This window comes from Halyomorpha halys, unplaced genomic scaffold (assembly GCF_000696795.3).
Source record: "Halyomorpha halys isolate HHAL.00 unplaced genomic scaffold, Hhal_1.1 Scaffold390.1, whole genome shotgun sequence".
Taxonomy (NCBI): Eukaryota; Metazoa; Arthropoda; class Insecta; order Hemiptera; family Pentatomidae; genus Halyomorpha; species Halyomorpha halys.
In genome coordinates, this window is record NW_027112043.1 from 1,424,929 (window position 1) to 1,447,098 (window position 22,170).

Consider the following 22,170-nt stretch of genomic DNA (forward strand, 5'->3'; position numbering starts at 1 on the left):
ATTGTGTAAATATTGTATATATTATTTTATCATTATGTTATTTTATTTATTTATTTTTCATACAGATAGTTTGATTATGTTCATCTTGTCTATTCTTTTGTTTGTATATATTTTAAGTGAGTTTTTTTTTTATTATTTTATTTATTTTAGTGTGTATGAGATCATTCATCACTATTACCTATTGCCCACAACTGTGTATATAATAAATAAATCTATCAATTATGGTTAAGAGCAAAACTCTTTTAACAAAAAAACTTTTTTAGGATAGTATACCATTCTATGCACCTTCAAGATCAAATGTCACAATTACTTTATTAATTTGTTGTAACATCCAACTAACGGTATCACTATTGGTATTGTTCAAAATCGATTTTGTTGGGTGCCTGTTAACCACATCTATTCGGAGGTAGATGATATATCTCACGACCGATATTCAATGGGTTGCAAGCTGACGTTCGTTAACGGTTGATTTGTGGTGAGCAACGATAAGATATTTTATTTCATTAACGGGTTTCAAAAGTAATCATGTCGAGAAAATTACTTCTGATCGGAAATCATAAATTTTGATTTTTCCTTATCACTTGTTAGTTTAACCTTTGTTATATTTAAATTTTGGTTGGATCTCTGAAAGTTTCTATTGATTTCGTACTTGTACTTTCCTATGTGATGTATTTACCGGAGATCAATGATGTAGTTGGAGCCAATATTAGATCCCACTATTTTTGCGAAAAATTACCTCTGCTTCTCCCCTAGATCGAGAAGCAGGCACATCCATTCCAACCTATACCTCAGTCTAGTCCTGAACTTTCCACTGGATTTTTTTCAAAGTATTGCTAGTGCACTGAATGCTGAGTTTTCGACTGTAGATTCTATTTCGGTCTTTACTGTATCAGTTCGTATTTACTCAGATGTACGTTGTCACAGATATCTCATTATATGAGTGTATACTTCAATTGTTATGTAAATAGTTTGTTTCAACTTCCAATACTACTAAATAAGATTCGTGCAGGTCTGTTTACTTAGATATAGTAGAACCTCTTGTTGTGGGCAGTAGTATTATGATCGCTGTGAGTTGTGAAGGATAGTAGCAAGATGGCCCCCACATTATCTTCGGCCACGCCCACTAATTCCAGGTTGATTCCCTTACACGTGCTCGCATTCTTTGTTCGTATTCCCTTGACCACATAAACGCCTAATAATCAGCGATTGCTCCTGGTTTCATTATCATGTTAGCTGATCCTGTTAGGAGATTTTAAAATCATTCCGCAAATGTATCTTATTTCTGGTTGTCTTGTTAGATTGTCTTCGCACACTTTAAAGAATGATCAAGTTTGATATAGAACTTGGCCTATTCAGCTTTACGATGAAGTTTGACTAGATTTATAAATATAAATACCGCATCTCCTCTGGAATTCCAGTAGAAAGATTAGTTACTATTTCCAAGATGTGGACCTAATTAGACCCTGATAAGACACTGATCTCGTTGGTCAAGGATAGGTTGGAGCTTTGTTTATTCCTTGATAGTCATCGCGACAGTGCTGGTAAGGACATAACTCTTGCAGCATCTGTCGTGCTGTTCTAGATATATTGCTAAATATATTGCTTTATTACCAAATTCTCTGTTTTATATTTTCCTATGAATCACATGTTTTCTATCCTTCCTCTTTTTCCTGCCTGTTATAAATATTTTTATCCCGAATATCTTTATCTTTGCACTGTCTTCCTGCCTTAAAATTTTGTTACAAAGCAAACACTTTTGGTGTTCCTTCATCTAACTAATTAAATAGGTAATTTTACTGTCTTTCCAATTTTATTATGATGTATATATGAGTACGAATTTATAAATACACAAATTTACAATGTACCTATAAACAATCAATTGATCGCCAGCGAGTTGAACTAACAGACTCAGAGAATAAATAAAAAAAGAAAACCTCAGTCCAATATGCGATGAAAATGGAAGGAGGAAAAGACCCGTCCATAGCTCAAAAGAACTATTAAAAAAAAAATCTTATTTCTGGAAAACCTCAAGGCTACAAATGGCTACTATAGACAAGCATGGGCAGTTACATACGACTTGCTCTGAACTATCTGTCCTACGTTTCAGATATAAAGTTGGCATTAGAAAGCTATCATCCCGTACATTTTTGCAGTAGGATTTATCTTAAGGTTACTAAGCTTATAAAATGGCAAAAAATATGATAATTAGGTCTTAGTTGATGTGATGTGAAGGTTTATGTATAGATCTATTTGTTGTAAAACTATAATAATCATTTGTTTATAAATATCATTATTTTTTAAATTTCTTAAAAAATGCATTTCCAGTTTTAGAATTCTTTTATTTTATATAGTTCAGTTTATATAATGTTTTAAATTATAATGTTTATCCCATAGATTAAAAAATAAGTACAATTGAAGTGTAATGCCTTAATTTGGAAAATTAGGCATTATTTAATTGCACTTGATCAAATTTCAAATATCTGATGGTAATTAGAACATTAATTTCTTGAAAACATTTAGTGACTCTCTAAAAAATGGAATTACAATTTATGGGAGCTAGTTTAATAATGGGAGCGCTTTTGTTTTGATGACCACTAAACAATAGAAACTGAAGGGTTTTTCATAAAATGGGCAGTTACTGATAATGAGTAGTTAAGTAAAAAAATACTTGAAAAAATATTTTGGAAATCCAAATGAGTGACTTTTCATTTTAAAAACACTTGTAGAGATGAGTATGGCGCATTTTGACGAACCTAACAACACACTGACTATTACTCGAAACGTTACACCATATTTATGAGAATTAAACACTTCCTGGATTTCTGTAGCCCATAATAATGAATATTGAATAAAATAATCTCCTGTTACACTGTAGTTGACCTTCCTTAGACGCCAGTAAACTAATTCTAATACCACAGTAAAATCCCATCATGGAGTATAAGAAATTAGAGGCAACGTAAATTCCTACGAATGTTTTAGAAGATGTTAAAACATACATCTTCTAAAATATCCATACGAGCCAATAATAAATATAGCCAATAAAGCCAGAATACAAACCACGAATTTTTCTATAAAACCCCTGTAACTTTGTTGTTATTAATCATAGAGACATTAAACTATTTCTATTCGAACCATAATTAAAAAATCTACAAACTTTATTTAAACATATGAAATTTAATTCTGCAAATGAATAAACTGGGATGATTAATTCTTCATGATTATAAAACCCGTATTTTGAGTGGGAAATAATGTAATTTAGGTAAATACCCTCAGATTAATGTTTTAGCTCTGTCCATAAAGTTTCTATTTCATTGTTCATTTACGAATAGTGCAAACTTTTAAGGACTCCTATTTATAACTATGATCTTTATCGAATTTATTTTTTCATTCGAATTGACATTTTTTGTTAGGTAAAAATTTCAGTCAGTACACATGTCTTGTAGTATTGTTTACAATATTGGCTGGAATTTTTAGGGGACAGTCTAATTTGTGGCAGATCACAAATGTACTCTTGGACAATTCTTAACCGGTACGGAAATGATTTTGTTAACTACGATCAAGTTTTATCCATAATTCTTTGCCAAAAGTGCTAATATCTGTTCGAGAATATCTCTTAGGTTCATCAGTGCATTCAGAGCAGAAACCACCAACGGGTTTGTTCAGTTTTGGTGTTGTCCATTATGAAAATCCATATGACTGAGCCACCATGTTGCTGGAGCCAAACTCTGAAATACCTCAGCTGACTTGGCCCTTAAGGGGCTAAACTCTCATCCGGTCGTTTTCTGGTTCAAAGGCAAGGCATTTTTAATTAGAGAATAAATAATTCTTCTATTCACGCAATAACCAATTTTCTTGGTTTCTCGCCGACTGAATACGCTTTTGCCTTCGACTCTGTTTATGAGTGAGCAGGATTCTTTATTGGGGAACTTAGGATTCTCCTAGACCTTAGGTTGATATCATGAAGAGTATTTTGAACGGTCAGGTCATTCCATGTTGTCCTCGTAGTACGGTGGATCTGACGGCGTATGTACCCAACTGTTGAGGTTCCGTACTTTTAGACAGTTAAAACGATAAAACTGTCTTCATTTCGACTAGTTTTGTGTTTTCTTCCACTAAGAAGTCTGTCTTTGTACCATGAATCAAAACTCTATTCCAATCCCTTATGACGCCGTTTTGCCCTATATTTAAACGTTGGAAGATTTCGCGTGTTGATAAGCCTTTCTCCCTCAAAGCAATGATTCGATGGTGTTTTCCTGGAGATAAGCCTTTCCAGTCATCACGAAAATGCTCAAAACAGCACAGGTTCACTTTAAGAATTATTAATCTCAGCTGGAGATAAATGCTAAATTGGCGTGCTATCACATTTTTTAGGGATTTTCTTGCTTTGGCTCCAAATCCGGTGCTAGTACTGAAACTCCTCTATGCTTCTTATTCCCTAATGCTGTGCTGCTGAGATCAAAAGTCCCCTTTGCTGTTGTTATTGCTGTTATGGAAAGGAGAGATGTTACGAAACTTTTTTTGAGGTATGTAGTAGGATTACAGTTTTATGGTTCCATTAGTATTATTATTAATATTATCTATTATTATTAATATTAGATGCTACGGATCATAGCCATTATGGTATTTATTGTATTTTCTGTTGTCCATCAGATAAATGTGTTATTTTATAAATAACACTTAAAATTATTGGAAAACATGACTTCTTGATAAGCTATCCTCAATCTAACTGTGAAGTTAGACAAAGGGTTGTAACCTATGGCAGTTATCTTATCAAGTTAATGGTTAATGGTTACACTTTAGAAGGGATGGTCTATAACCAAATCAGTTATATTGACTAATTAACTTATCCAAAATAATTTAACAAAAATCTCTCCTCTCTTTGCCCCAAGTTACTATTTATAAGTTTAATTAGTTATTATTATTATTCCCTGTGATTTACTCGATATCTCAATATTTTAATTGATTCCATTATTTCCATTCCTAAGTGAAATACATTATCAAAGATTTAATTTGATTCACTATGGAAAATAATTTCCCCACGATAAATGTTCTGGAATAATATTGAATGTGGATGTTTTGATTAGGGTGCTGTATCGAAGTTGCCAAAATTGCATGAGTGTTTTTTTTTTTTTTGTTTTTTTTATAATCCTTTACTTGGTTTATTTTCAACTGGATTGCTGAGAAACAGTGAAAGTTAAAAATGAGAAGAAAGGAATAAAATGGTTGTACTGTGTTCGGACATTGACAACATAACACTAGATATTTTACAACCTCTTGGATTATCATTCATTACTTGACCTATCCACCTAAACACAGGTGGCTATTACCAGGATGATTTTAGTCATTGCATTGAAGTAAGTCGTCAATTTGGTCAAGTATTCACTCTCTATAACCTGAAATATTTCTTAAGGTTCAGATGAGAACCTTTACGCCCCCATAGATGTGAAAAATACAATATTGTCCAATAATATTGGCTCTTCCGCACGACAGATTAAATGGTTGCCTTAAAGCAACAACAATTCATGTCCATTTTTAGCAGTTTTTGAATAAAAACTACTTTACCAACGCTCTACAATTCAAAAAAAAAAAATTATACGGGTGTAAATTGATTTCGTGTCGCAAGGGAATCCTTGAGATGAAACGAAAGTGTTGTGGGGGTACAACACTCGATGTGTTTTGCATTTACATTCAAATATTTCGAAAACTAAAAATCGTAGCTGCATTCTGTAAGTGAGGGAAATGTTGAGCATTCCATCCCGTTTTTAATGAGATATTTAAAATTGTATCTTGATGCTAAACCGAGTTAGAGAGGCAAAAAGTGTAAAAGATGGTGCAAGAAATGGAATGATAACAAGTTTTTGAACATTTGAATTTAAATATCTTTTAAAAATAAAAATCGAAGTTGCATACTGTAACTGAAGGGAAATATTGAGTATTTCATCCTCATTGTAATGAGCTATAATTCAATTCGATTTTATCTCCATGGTTAACCGAGCTAGAGAGCCGTAAAGTGGAAAAGCTTGAGTGCACTCGCAGGTAATGATAGTGAAGAACTTCCATCTAATGACACAATTCAAATGTCCATAATTAAGACAGGGAGGTGTTGCAGTATGGCAAAAACAAAATGAATTACACTTCCATCAGAACGCACATACAATAATGTAGATTTATAGATATACAAACAAGAAATGAGAAATTAATTACAGCAAACAATACAGTTATAGGAGATTTATGAGTCGCAGAATGTAAACTATGAAGTAACTGAAGTGTTATTCTTAGCTCCATACATATTACTAATAAAAAATCAATTAGTCATAAAAAGCTTCATACTTAATTTGCCATATACACCACAAGGGTCTCAATTATTAGAGAAAGATGAAAATTTAAATCTGATTCCCGTAATATTAAGAGGAGATTTCAATTAAAATTTTGCACATTAATAAATTTTCTACAAGATAAATTACTTTTAAGAGTGATAAACTTACCATTAGAAATTACTTCAGGAGGTGGTACAACAATTGATGTAGTATTTACAAGACATACTGAAAACATTCTATCAAATATTTACATTTGTTATTTTAACTATCACAAGTAAATTATAACAGCATTTACTAATAATACAAATGATAATATAACTATAATTTCACGAATGAACAGGTTATTTATATAAAACATTATTTAATAATAAGAAGGAAGTAAAATAAATATCATAATTGGTAAAATTTTAATACATAATTTCATTTCCATAAGTTTCACTTATGTCGGCCAGTCCCAAAACTGCTACTTTTTTTTATGTGATTTGTCGTAGTTTAAAATTTTTTATTACATAAAGACGAGAAGCGAATCTAATCAGACACTAACATTCAAAGTAGTGCAAATAACCAAAAAGCATAGGTAACAAAAGTGAAATTTTAGACGAAAATATAATTACGTATTTAAGGTGGGGTATATGCTTGAGACGTTATAATAAGTTTTCCTCTCCAGAAGTCTTCCTTCATTTCATTAATTTTAATATTGTTTACTATTTTCTCAAAAAAAGGCTTCATATCGTATTATCAATATACAACACTTCTACAGTCAAGTGGTCTTTAAAATACTCAACGTCTTATCCTCATTAAAATAATCAGATGGCTTAAACGTCAAATTTTAATAACCGTTAAATTAAAAAAAAAAATAATTATCTCTCTTTGTAAGTAGTAATAATCAATAGATACATATAAAATACGATAGAATTTGATAATTAATTAAAGGAGAAAATAAATGTTGTTATTGTCATAAGTCTTATTTTAATTTCAATTATTTATATTTAAAATATACATCAAGGGAAGTATTATCATCCTGAATAATAAATAAATAGCTGTGTATTATCATTAACCATTCTTCTTATTATACATAAGTTGAGTCTCACTCAGCTTAATTGATTAGTTTATTAATGAGTAATGGTTACAGTTTTATTCTAATCAAGTAAACAATCGAGTGATGATTGAAATGAGAGGATGCGGTGGGAAAAGAATAGCGGTGGAAGATTTAATTGGGCAAAGGAAGATAGTAAACGTGAAGAACCGTTAAATGTAGGACTCCTTGCTCCCGTCCTACGCCCCACTCCAGCATTCCTTCATTGTTCCTTCATCTCTTTAACACTCCTTTTAGCCTTTTAATCTCTTAACACTCTGATTTAGTTTATCATTTATCTTTACATCTGAATATTATTATACCCGATATAAATATATACATTATAAATTAGCTAAGATTTAATTAATTGTCAAATGTTCTTTGCACTTAATTTTTATTCGGATTCTAAGTATTTTTAAAACATAATAAAGAACATATAATCGGAAGAACTTCATTCTTTTGTAATGTTAGTTAGGTCAGTTGTAGGTTTGTGACGTTTTGGACAATATATAAAATTAGAAATTATTTATAAATACGCAATTGAGTTGTATTCTGGCACAGTTACTAATTTAAAACAAAGCAACTCATTTATTCGTCAGTTTTGACTAGGAAACCATAGCCGTACAAAACTTTTTCAACGAATCATTTATGTTGCATTTTTTTAATACAACAATTAGGTAATTAAGAAAAGATATTTCGTTTCATGCTTAGCAAAATGGTATTCGTGGAAGTTCTTCATGGAAGCATCGTACAAGGTTTCTATTTTCAAAATTCAAAAATACTATTAATACTATGAGTAATCTTATTCTTAATTAGTAGTTATGAATAATAACTATCGTTTTCATTTATTATTGTTATTCTTGTGTAGGATTGTACTAGCCCTTATTGTTATCAGTAGCCGTTGACCCTCGATAAGAGCTCCAGATGGTCGAATGTTATCTGAGGGGCTAACGTAAAACGCTCGCTCAAGATACCAAAAAGTCCTTTTGATCAACACCCTCCCACGATAAATGATATCCAAGAGGTTTCATCTATCTCCCTCTTTTTAAAGGAAAAAAAAAAAGACAACTGTAACCATATGGTCGTTACGCCAGATCATTGAGATACAATCCTTACCAGCAGTGTCTAGCGTACTTATATATTTTACCAACAGAACGTATCAGTTACCATATACATTTCTTATAGTTTTTATAATTTTACATAACATAAAGATCTGTTTTCTTTCAAAGAATTTTCGTTTTGCACACCACATGTTCCTTCCAGTAGGAAATGAGTATGGATGCCTCCATCTTTCTAGAGGTGGTTATTTTTCTTTGTTTTAAATAAATTCTGACTGGGCTTTTTATCTCGAAAAATAAAAAATAAATATTAGTGTCATCCTTTAAAAACATTCAGAGTTTTAGCATTATTGTGAAAAAAAAAATGAAAAAACAAGATTAAAATCAGTAATAGCGATTAAAAATTCAATGGGCCTCAAACAATTTAAAGTAGTCAACAAATTTCCACAAATAAATAAAAACTGCTAGAGATGTTTAGTTTTTTTACATTGATAATCTCGCAATATTGTCAATACTAAAGTATGAATTTTGTTGAGGCACAGGTAGACAGTAAAAAAGTCAACTTTATAGAAATATAAGTTGTACCCCTTGGGTCCCCACCTCTTCAAATGAATAGTCACCTAAAATATTAAGTTTTATTTAATATAATTATGTTTAGTAATTATAGGTCATAAGTTTTACTTCTATAATAAGTATTGGTTCATCGCACAGATTCGACAATTATTTTTTTTCTATTGCGTTAACCTTTTCGTTTTTGGGATTCATGATTGAAGACTCCCGTTTCTTGTTCCAGTGGAAGTAAGCCATTTAATCACTTTTCGGCCTTTCAATTATTGCTTATTCACGCTTTCTAGAAACTGGTTCTACAAAAACTCAGGAGCTCGTGGAGAATGCTTGCTTATTCTTCACATGATGTGCAGAATTTGGTATGAGAGGAAAATTAATTAAGTGTAAATAGTCTTTAGTACATTAACAATGGAATAATGAGAATAGGAATTTGAAGAAAAGGTTACCAAATCAATATTTGTTTTATAATCTGTTTATTTTTGGCTGATATTTTTCTACCTTTCTTGAACGCCACGCAGAACATCTTCCTACAATTAATTAGGTATGGAAAACTAATAATTTTACAATATAATCCGGATATTTTCATTTAAAAAATAAATAAACCTATTCCTATTAATATTTGTTTAACATTTCGTCTCCATAACAGGAAGTCCATTCATAAGGCTCAAAAAAATGTATTTATTTATTTTTTAAATTCCTTAGTATTTACATCAAAATAAATAATAAAGATCGTATATTAAATTTGAAAGTTGTATACTAATTTTTTAATTCTTATGAAAATAATTTTGTATTTGGATTCATAATGAATAAATATATATATATTTTTTTTTTTGGAAACTTAATGTAAAATCATTATATAGTCTTCTTCAGACGTTGAACATTTTTGGTCTCTTAAGCATTTCAAATTCTCCAATGTTTGAACCACGTTGACTAGAATTTTCTTTAAAGATATTATTTTCGAAGCAGATTAACATTAAAACGTAATTTCAGTTTAATGGATTTCGGCTTTTAAACGATTGTTGTAAATATTTGTTAAAGTATCCTTATTGAAACTCAGTGCCTTTACATGTCTTTTTATTTTCAAAATTAACCTTCATCAATTGATACAATGTTGTAAATAATTAGTAATTACCAGGCTATCCTTATACGAACTTAAAAAAAATAAACTATTTACTAGTTTTTTGAAGTTGAGAACGAATCATGTACATATATATTATTTCTGACCTGTATCTCATGATTCATTTAAATAAAATTAATTTTATAGTTTATTTTATGCTGCTGCATTATTTAAAACCTTATTAAAACTAAAATTATTATTGTTGATCATCCATCAAATTCCGTTTGTCCTTGTGAACGTTATCCGCTTCAGTTATTTTGGCAGTTACCTTTGAACGGTCATCCACTGCTAATTCTTCCGGTAAGCCGAGTTTACTGAGCGTAAAAGACTGTTGAGCTTATCCGGCAACTATTTATCGTGGGAACAAGTCTTCTCATCTAACCGTTGTAATTAAATATACCTTAAAGGTAGTGTTAAAACTGAAAGCCGTGTTATTAAAATTAAATCGTGTTAAATTTGCGATTTTAGTTGTCAAACTAGTGTTGTTTTCTATTCTGAAATGATTAGTATTATTATTTTCTTTACATAAAATATTACTATCGTAACATTGAGCCAAGCCATAAAAAAAGGATCCGACCACCGTCCATGATTAGTGGTCTAGATACATCAACACCCTAAGAATAACCGGACCTATCTGGGATTAGAGCATACAAATTTAGAGGATTTAGAGATCAGTTGAGAGAAAACTGGTTTTCGGTCAGTCCCATAAGAAGAAGGCTGCGAGTCAAAGATAGACTCGGTATGAAACTCCGATTATCCATCAGAGTACTTTTCCACAACTAAGAATTCAAAAACAAGGAGGAAGCTGAAACCAGATGGATACGCTGAATTAGTATTGACACTACAGAACTGACAGAGGAGGAACTGGATGGTTAAATGGCAAAAAGTTTAAAATATCTTTGAAGCCAGTACAGGGAGATATTTATATGTAGTCATACACATGAATGGCTCTCATTCTCTAATGTGCACGTGCTAGTAGTATGGGAGCTATTATAGGATTATGAAATTACTCCATTTAATTACTGTTTCATTTTCTTTTCCGCAAAAACCACTTAATGTATTTCTGAAGTAAAAGTAGATACGAAAACTATTTAAATCGCTTATCCTCTCACTACGAAATGGATGTTGAGATTATAAATTCGTAAAATGATTCCAATCAAAAGCGTTCCAGGAATATTTGAACCACACCCGTCAGCCTACTTGATACAGATTCCAGAACACATTCCCTCTTGGACTCGTGGACTCTTGGACGTCCTTGATATGATCTCACTATCCCATTCAGTGGCTCAAACTCTTTACTACCGAGACTCAGTTTACTTTTTTACATCTTCGAGTATTTCCATATCCTTCATATTTATGAGAAAGAGACTTTTTTAAATTCACTACGCCGTGAATTTATGTCATGCCTTGGAATCAGACACCTTGAATTGAGCTTCTACGTTCACTGTCCCAGTCGGTCTTATATTCGTGTCGTCATAAGCACATAGTTTACTCACGTTACTGATTAAATGGTCAATTTTATTATGTTTCTGATGTTTATGACGTGTTGCTATCACAGGTTTACGTTTATAACATATGATAACTGTTCCTACTTAATGAAGTCCATCCCATTATATTTAAACGATGTATACGATACTAATGACCTTATTCTGAAATTTCGCCTCGAGAATATGAATTTTAATTAAATTGTGTAATAGTTTCAAGATCACTCTTTTCTACGTCATTTATGTAAGCAGTAGCCTTCATGCTCTTAAATTCAATCGTGAGCTAACCTTCTAAGTTGCTTTAATAACTTTATAGCATCCTTCAATCCATAATCGCTGAACGTGGTGCATGGTTCATTGGTGAGGTTATGATCGGTATACTAATTTATTGCTTTCATTAGGAACAAGCAATGCAGGATTATCCTCAGAGGCAACTGCCAATGGGCCCAGTGCTTGCATGAGAAAAAAAATTTGAAGTCATTTTCATTTACTCTTTGAATATTTTTGGTTTGTTCTTAAATCATAAACGATGCCTCCTAATAAACATACTTATTTATTTGATGACCCAATGACACTAACTTTTCTTTAGCTCTCTTTAGGTTAGTAGTATTGGTTACTTATGTAGTTTTTCAGTATAAAATAGAAAATGCAATCTTGGAGATCGGCCTGTAATCCACATTGTCTTGGCGTGTTTACGATTAACTTCAGGTAAATGTTTACCATGTTAGTGGTAAGAATAAATGAGATGTGCAAAGAACATGTTTTTTAGCTTAAAATCTCACCTTTGTAATGACATTTGTTTGACTTTTCTTGATCATATCGTCGTTAAACTATCGGTGAAGAAAAATCGTAAGAAAAATGACCACCATTTGTTGAGAAAAAAAATTCTCTAATCATCTTTGTTTCAAGAAACATGAATAAATCTTCATAAAAAAAAAAAAAAAAAAAAAAAGGGTCTAGCGACTACCATTGAACCACTTGGTATGAATTGATCTAAAGATGGCCTTACTATACTTTATTTAAGATGACCTAAATTTAATAATCCTCGATCAAATTTCTGACAATTCCAATGAATGCTCCTCAATTTGGACGGTAGGAAATCTGACATGCTTCCTGTAATTTAGAAATGAGTTCCTTATTCGTGAAAGTTTTCCTCTAAGTGATGTTTCAATAATGAAGTAAAATAGTGTGTCTTTATGAAGAAATTGCTCATTTCATTTTCATAAATACCTATCTGCGGTTTTTGACTGAGATTCTAGTTTTTTATATGATTGGACCCCATTGCATTCTTCCATTTCTAGGTTAAAATTACTCAAAAAGTAGGTAAGATCTTGACGGCGTTTAAAATTTCGCTTTGTATCAGAAAGACTCAGTTAGAAGTGAGTTAATGTTTAAAAATGTTGAGCGGTCCACTTCGATGGATTTTAACATAAATAGCTACCGAATGTTTGTTTGCGTGTACTTCTTCTTTTGTGTCTGATTAATTTTGGCACACTTCTAACAAACGTTAAAAAATATTTTATCTTTGTTATGTTCATTATTTATTTTTAAAGCAAATTATTCTCAAACGGTTATCATGCAAATGTTTCCTTTATTTATTTATTTTTTAACTACTATGACAAATGAAAGATAAATATCACCTACTTACTAAGGTATACTCAAGTTAATAATAGAAATTTTTTTAAATTGTAATTTTATGTTTAAAAGTCTATGACTAAAGTGTGCTTAACTATATGATCCCTTTTTCTTTTTACTCTTGGGATTTTGCGAATCCTATAATGCAATCTATGTTCTTTACTTCTTAAATCGCTTGATGTTTCGTAATCATCCATCCTCTTTAATAATTTAATCTAGGAGTACAAAAATAGTAACTGTAGCTGGGAACAAAGGTTCGTTAGCGATTCGTATTACGTCCGAGGAAACTATTATTGACACTGAGCATGTATTCGAGTTGCGTCCACTATTGCGTAATCTATGCGAGAAATGTGCCAATTTATACCTTGCTGTAAAACCTATTACAGTTGCATGTGAACGATATGCTGATTGCAGGTTCACCGATCCTAGCTGCTACTGTATCAGATAGGCCATCTTACTGTTATGGAACTTACTGTTTGTTTCTACACAGTATCAATAAACAAGGTTTCATTCAGTATATTTTTTTTTTACTGACCTAGGCCACAATAATAGTTTTGGGTGACTTTGTAGTGAAGTAATATCTGACCTAGGCCACAATAATAGTTTTGGGTGACTTTATAGTGAAGTAATGGCTAACCTATGCCACAATAATAGTTTCGGGTGACTTTGTAATGAAGTAATGGCTAACCTAGACCACAATAATAGTTTCGGGTGACTTTATAGTGATGTAATGGCTAACCTAGACCACAATAATAGTTTCGGGTGACTTTATAGTGATATAATGGCTAACCTAGGCCACAATAATAGTTTCGGGTGACTTTATAGTGAAGTAATGCCTAACCTAGGCTACAATAATAGTTTCGGGTGACTTTATAGTGAAGTAACGGCTAACCTAGGCCACAATAATAGTTTCGGGTGACTTTATAGTGAAGTAATGGCTAACCTAGGGCACAATAATAGTTTCGGGTGATTTTTTAGTGAAGTAATGGCTAACCTAGGCCACAATAATAGTTTTGGGTGACTTTATTGTGAAGTATTTGATCTGAGAAGAATGTATTTTACAAGTATACATCACCTACTGGTTTAGCCCTGTAAGAACTCTGGCATTAAATATGCTTCTTCTGTTTAGTTCATTCGAATATAAGCGATGTAATGCTCATACGAATGAACAATTTAATATTATCAAGAAAGTCTATTCAAGACACACAATTGGTAAAGTTGTATACTTAATAATGACTATCTTTAAGCAGCTTTTTTTATATTATATTAAAAAATATAATTGGAAAACTGGAAATCGGTTTACCCGTACGCTAAAAAAAAAGTTACAAATTCAGAAACTAGCAGGATAAATATATTTAGTACAGTATTTTCTCAATATTTTGAGTTCAAATTGTTCTAAATATTTAAATGAATATTGAAATACATAAAACCTATGCATAAGTTTTGGGCTCAAAATATATGTATATAAGTAAAGACGGATAAACTTCAACGAAAAAAGATCCTATGTTTAGAGGTGGAAATGGTAACTCATTTAAGCTAATCTTAACCCAGTATTACCCAGGGAGTATTTAAAGTATGCTTTGAACACTATTGGTTCAATGAAATAGAGCAGAGTCTGTCTAATACTTTTTTCTGTGAGTAATATATATATTTCGCATTGTTTGAAGGTTAGGCATGGGAAAGAACGAAACATGTGACGTATACCATTGCAACCATGGCGCTGTTTAAGCTAACTTAAGAATGACCCATTGACTTGTACCTAATTATTGAAAATGGTTCATTTTGGGGATTTAAAACACAGGGTCCAATATATATATGTTCTGTAGGACGTTCCCACGGAATATATATGGGTATGGATGTCGTAACCGACAGTTTTAAAACCCAATATGTACCCTCTGAATCCACCAACTTAGTACTCACCCTTTTTACTAATACCTGTCACATTATTTAATAACTTTTATTAAAGTTCTAGTCAAAAATTGAAAAATCGAAATTTTGGCACTTTTCCATGAAATTCCCTTTCCTGTGATTATTCATTTGTCCTAATCCATCGTTCTGAAAATCGGAAAAGGGATCGATCACCGTATATATCGTATTATATATATTGACCATCACCAGAATTTCTCTTCAAGCTTCCTTCTGCAGAGACAAATCGAATGTGAGCTCTGTATTCCAATGAATTAGTTGCAGCTGTGACATCTTACAGTGCGACAAGTTTATTATTAAACTAAGATTTATTTATAATCCTATCTGAATTTGGTGAAACCATATTTCCTTCTCATTTCTGCATTCTCAATACATGTCAAAAATTTAAATATTTATCATTTATAAATTAACCATAACATTATTTTTTGATATGTTGAGATTTTAAAAATAATTATTCTTCTAACATCTTCCCTCTGATACTTGCCTTAGAAATAATTTTTTTTTTTTTTTGTTTTTGTTTATAGTGTTTTTTTCTTTGTTCATACAGTAATAGTTTTTGAATTTATTAAGTAATATCTGTCTTACTCTAAAAGAATTTAAAAGCTTAACAAAATGAAATACCAAATAAAAATATTATAATTACCAGAGTATCGATAAAATCAGTTTCAACACCAATAGTTTATCATCCAACATCCCAGAGACTACAGCTGACCCTGGTACTATTACAGGAAACAGTGTGCCATATACATACATAAAACATTCCACTTATTCTTTCTGTTGGTTTTATTTTCCCTTATTCATATTTATCAACATTCGTTTGTAAAAGGAATGAAAGATAAAAAGTTGGGATATCAGAGAACTGATGGTAAAATTTAAATTTATAATTAGTAGTATTCTCATTCACTTTCTAAACACAGGTACACGAGTTATAGTTTCAATAAATTTTGTAATAAATTGCTATATTACATAGTATTAACCCCTAGACCACGGAACCGGTTAAAAAAATAAATATTATATAGTAATATCGAGGTTGGATATAGCAGGGGAATTATGAAAGTCGACCTTCACATTTTTTTTTCAAACATAATTATAATAAAATGGAAAATTCTAACTTACTCCTTTTTTTTTTTTTACAGCTTTCCTTTTTTTAAATATGTTAAAATTTATTTGTAATTTTTATATTCAGGTAGGACTTAAAAATAAAAATAATATAATATGCATAGAATCATCTATTTATAATTATTAGATAAGTTCAAAACAAAACACTTCCTCTGGTTCCTTAATCGCCGCGAAAGTTCGTCCTATTGTCCCTTTGTCTTTATTTATAATTAAAATGTATACCTTAATAAAAAATAAAAGAAAATAATTATCAGCGATTTTTATGTAAATCGAAATTTTTTTTTATGGAATTTGACTGGATTAATTGTTTTGTTCCCTCAATGACCTAATTAGTTTTTATTTCGCTAAATAACTGTAACCTGGTATTAAGAACTACGTCAATCAATTTCTTAGGCATAGAGACTCAAATTCTAAGCAAGATCCTTCCATGATTTATCAAGATTCAATTTAAAGACAGACATTGCTCGTATTAGGGCACAGAATAATTAGCGAAATTATAATGATAAAATGGACCTTAGTTTTACTTCCTAACAAGCTGTTGTTTCCTTTTCTGTGATACTCTACCGAACACAATGGTAGGCCGAATTGGCTTCAACACGCTTAAATGCATTTTCTGTGGAGGACCTCCTTCGGGGTTTCCAGCTGCCCCTCCCACCTGCATTCTTTGTCAGCCTAATAGAGGTAACTCACATTGAGAGGGCATTTGAACATTCCATACCTATTTGTGGTATATGGGTGTCGCACATCTGCTCTATTTGTCTGGAAGTTAAAGTGACGACTTGGATCCTTTATCCATATCTGCCTGCATTCTAGGACAGCAGAAATTGGTGGAACTCTAAATTTACATCGATTAGTGAAGGTTTGGTACTCATTATTTGATCTCAAAGTGACTGGATGTCTTGTCCTGGCTTACTGCTGTATTGAAACTATCGTTGAGACCCTAAGGTGAATCTTTGTTATATCTTTGGACCTGCAACTTTCAATGTCTATAAAGTGTGTACTGCAGGAGCGAGTACTCAAGTCTCTAAATCACAAGGCGAAACGGATAGCGAAGAGGAAGACCACCAACATACTTTAAATAGAGTTTTTATTTATCTTGAACCCGTTTCTTCTGACATTTTAGTGTGGGTACCTTGTCTACACGGTGAATTTAAAACTGAAACAAAGAATGAAAGTAGATGAGCATAGTTACCCCTTTAAAGTGACTTTACTGATTTTTGAAATGCTGAGATAAAAGGAAAAAAACTATTACAGTACTTTCATTTCACATTATCCCCAAATTGGGTTACTTTTTTTTTCGGAAAAATCCCTGTACAAATATCCGAAATTTGATTTTAAACTTTAAAACTGGGAAATGTCACCTCGATCGAGTGGCATTACATGGACTAAATTTTAATTAAATGTTTTTCTAACTTTTAAATTAAATATTAATATTTTATTTAAAATTTCTTAATAAAACCTGAAAAATAATTGGTGTATAATATGTCAATACTTTATTCGACCATTATATAACCATTTAATTATTAGTGTGTTATCCGTCGTTCAAAATTCTATTCAAATGCTATTATACACAAGAATGAAAAGACAGGAAACTGCACGCAGATTCCGACTATTACTGCACTTAACTAGACAAACGGTCTAAACTTCCAACACATCACAAAAGACTGATCTACATGATAATAATAAGGCCCATCTGGACATACGGAGTTGAGCTTTGGGGCTCCACTAAACCTTCGAATTCCTCTCGTATCCAATCCTTACAATCAAAAATCCTTCGTAAAATCCTCAATGCTCCTTATTTTGTTACTAATAAAACCATCCATAAAGACCTAAATGTTCCTTATGTAACCGATCTACCCCGAACCCGATACCATTCCTTCCATTACAAACTCCCTAACCACCCAAACCCACTAGTTTCTAACCTTGCTTCCTCTTCCATTTCTGGCAATCCTCCGAGGCTCCTGAAAAGAAGATGGCCTTGTGACCTTATATTGTAAAATGTTTTTAGAGTTCTATTACTGATAGTTTCTCTACATGCTGAATCATATCATTATCATTATATCATTATGATCAAATTTACTTGTTATATTTTTTATACAGTTTTAAATATCAAAAAATACATTTAAAAAAAAAATGCTATTATCACATAAATTAAATAATATTGGTTGCGATTAATGAAATATTTTAGTAATGAAAAAGCGAATAACTAATTATTCGTTAAAAAAAAATTATATCGTTTTGTTACACTTCCAAATACTTTTTTCTACCGGGTATTAAAGGGCGTGAGACCATTTTTATTATGTTCGATGCCTGCTATCTGATTATTACATGAAAGAAGATTGCCAACTCTATGGTAGATTGTAGATACACTCTACTCTTCCATTTCTGGTTTTTACAATAATGGTATTGAGATTAAGTATTTTTTCTCCCTCAGACGTAATATTCTTACAGACTACAGCTACCGGTTCGGTGTTGAGAAAGTAGATGGAATTGTCTTTTTATTTATCCAAGTGACTAAGAGAACCTTATCATACCAAACTGGTTGTTCATTCGTCCAGGAACCATCTGCGTTCCATGCCGGCTATTATTTCTAATCAATCCTATAGGCACGATTACACCATACGTTTGACCTCTTGGGTCATTAATATGTCACGAATGATTTTAAATATATTGTCCTCTGTACTTTATGATACTAATCAAATAAATTATGCAATTTTTTTTCTGAGATATTATAAATTAATAGTTTTATGGATCGGTTCTTCCTCAAAAAATTACCCCAAAAGAAGTACAATTTTAAATATTGCACTAAAGGACAACTCTCATTTTTTTCCTTTTATTCACTTCAACTTAACAAAGTAATCGTTTCGGGAGCTACCCCCCGTCTTGAGAATATACCCTTAAGAAAAATATATCATCACCCCTGTTGTCAAAAATATATAAATAACGTCCAGTCACGTGATTACATTTTACTTCTTCACTACTGAGGATAGGAAAGCTTTGTTTTTATTTTTAAATTTAGGTCTGTATTGCCGTTTTCAATCAACTTGTCAACTTCAAGTTACACCAATTTTCAAAGTTGCTACATTTATTTGTACTTACTTCCAAAATGGATTTGCTAAAAGCTTGATGACAGTAATATTCGTGAATTTTCGAAATATACTTCATTTTGCACTCTAATAACGTCAATTCGCTTTTATTAACTTTGAAAATATTCAATTTTCAAGCCTTAACATACCAGTATATTTTTTTTTTGTTTCTGAGAAATGAGCCATTTCTTGGCAAATTAACATAAAGGACCGAAGGCAAGAGGGTTGGGTAAAAAAATATTTTCAGCCATGTATCTATCGTAGAGCTCGGTCGACCCTAGTGTGTGGACCCCTGTATCTCTGATGCACCGAAGAACCCTTTCTACTGCCGATTAATTTTCGCCTTGGGGTTCTCACACTCTCCCAAAGGGCTAACAAAACGTTTAAGCCAGAAAATAAAATCAAAGGACACCTACGAGAAGGAAGAACAATAAACTGAAAACTAATCTTTAGCTTAGCAGATTGTAATTTGGAATTTGTTACTTTATATGCAAAAGGATTTAAATTATACCAAGCAAGTGATAAAGAATTATTTTATTGTTTATTTTGACTTTAGTATCTTCTAATTATCAGTAACTAAAAATAATGTATAATTGATAAATTTGTAGTGTACATTTTATTTAATTGGAGTTGTAATAAAAGAAATTTTTCTTTGCAAAGGTTTAATAATTTGAAATTGCTTTAGTAAAGTATTTTCAAGGAATAAAATGTTTTGGATTCTCTTAAAGCATCTTAAACTCCTGTTGTTTTTATTTTATTATTGCGAAGCCTATTCCAGGTGTAAGCAGTTGTTCTCATTAATATTCACCGTAGAGATAATTTTTTTTTGTTTGGGATGGGGTTAAAGGTCGGGGAGACAGTAAAGAGGTCGCCTTCAAGGGATACACGTCTACGCTCTACCGAAGGGTTTCTCCGAGTATTTACGAGAGATTAGTTCAAACGTAATTAACCTAAAATGATTTATATGTAAGTTATCTCTCTTAATTCACTATATTTGTCTTTCTTTTTTTGTTTTTTTTTTTATTTCTCATAATTTAGTTTATCTGATACTGATTGTGTATTAGAATTATATCTAATTTCTTAAAAATTACTTATGCATTCATCGTGCGGTTTTAAATATTTTCGTTAATTTGAATCTATTTTTAGCCTTTTCCTACCAGTATTTATTTCAATTTCTTGGTATTCAGCTATTATTTATTAATTTAATTATTGTTTGTTAATTTCTGCAAGCGTTTACATTTATGTTTCCTATAGGGCTTTGTTTCTTTCATTTACTTAACATAAGAAAGGTTTATGAGTTCTGTTGGATAAGAAATGTTCAAAACTGAAATAATCGGTTTATCTTTGGAGATTTTTTTTTTTTGCATTGATTTTGATATCAATTCATGAATACGTCATTTCTGTTATATTTTTTGAACCTTGGAATTATAATAAATTATGTTTGATGTACCATGCCTCTTTGCCAACTTTAGATTTATATGGATCATTTTGTTTATTGTGCGAAAATAAACCGTTTGTTATTTCCAAACTTTGAAATTAGTTATTTATTACTTTCTTACCATTACTAGGTTAGGTATTGTATGTGCCATGCTTATCTCTTTAAGGTTGGACATTTTTTTTGGTTTGGTGCTCTGTCTCAGGATATGAATGATTTACACGATTTTTGTGCTGCAGTATTGGCATTAAGTATCATAGATTTGGAATAAATATTCGCGTATGATAAGAAAACGGAGTTTGTTTTCAGCTTTATTACACTAAAAACATCAAGATTAGTCAAAATCACTCAATCTAATTTATGGTTGTGTAGACCGGTGTAATAATTCAAATAACAAACCATTGTGTAATATTTTGCAGCGTTTTCACTCCATGGTTAATATCTTTTATATCTCCTCTCCTAAATAGTCTTTTAAACTTTTTGTGTTTTAATCATAGTAGTTAAAAAATTCAAAGTTTTTATAAAAATTAGAAATTACTATCATAACATTTTTGTAGGAAAAAAAAGTTTTACGAAAAATATTAATGATTTAGATCTTTGTGAAATTGCCAGAAGTCATAAGTTTTTATTTATTTATTTTTTTTCTCCGTTCTAGGTTATAGATATAAAACCCTTTGGTCAACGCCTATGGTATGTTAAAAATACAAAGCTTTAAAAGGAATATTGTCTATATTATAAAAAACAATGTAGGTATATAGATACACATACACACGTAGGTATACATAAGTTTCAATAAAATAAAAAGAGGAGTAAAAAAATTAAAATGTATTCCAGAGTTTATTTAGATTGCTATAAATTAAATAACAAATTAGATAATAATTGTCAAATTAATATTAAAATCAAATAACAGTTGTTTTGAGGTTGGTGCTTGTACTTATAAAATTAATCGGTTTTTTATTGCTCTTAATAAAAAATAAAAAAGAAAGAACACTTAATCATTTAATTCATTTAATCACTTTGATATTTTGTCCACTATCAGTGAGAAATATTAGATAGTTTGAATCTCCCAAGTTGAATTAAATTAGGTTTTTTGAACATTTCTCCCGTTTCCCTTGATCTCGAATAAATTGAATTGCCGATTCTTGTTCAAGTTCTCTATTTAATCTGATTATTTCAATTTAGGCTAACGAACTCCGGCCCATCCATGAATGATATGAGAAAAATAAACTGAAAAAAAAATCCGTTAAATTCAAATTCATTTAATTAAGGCTAGTGGTGAGGTAGAGGGGGGGCCACTGAAGAGGGAGCATATTTCTAAACCAGTTTTCAAATCATCATTCATGAGTTAGGC

The 22,170-nt window shown here is 31.2% G+C and overlaps 1 protein-coding gene across 2 annotated transcripts in view; it reads left to right on the forward strand.

Annotated features, from left to right (window-relative positions):
- The window catches only part of LOC106682120 (ankyrin repeat and BTB/POZ domain-containing protein 2), a 115,789-nt gene that overhangs the window by 59,857 nt on the left and 33,762 nt on the right, over positions 1–22,170 (forward strand). The window contains exon 1 of one of the 2 annotated variants that reach the window (XM_067049963.1): positions 4,505–4,523. The exons of the other annotated variant lie outside the window; for it this stretch is intronic. The gene's annotated coding sequence lies outside the window, so the exon portion shown is untranslated. Of the gene's footprint in view, positions 1–4,504; positions 4,524–22,170 lie in introns of those variants that run through there. 2 annotated transcript variants of the gene reach the window in all.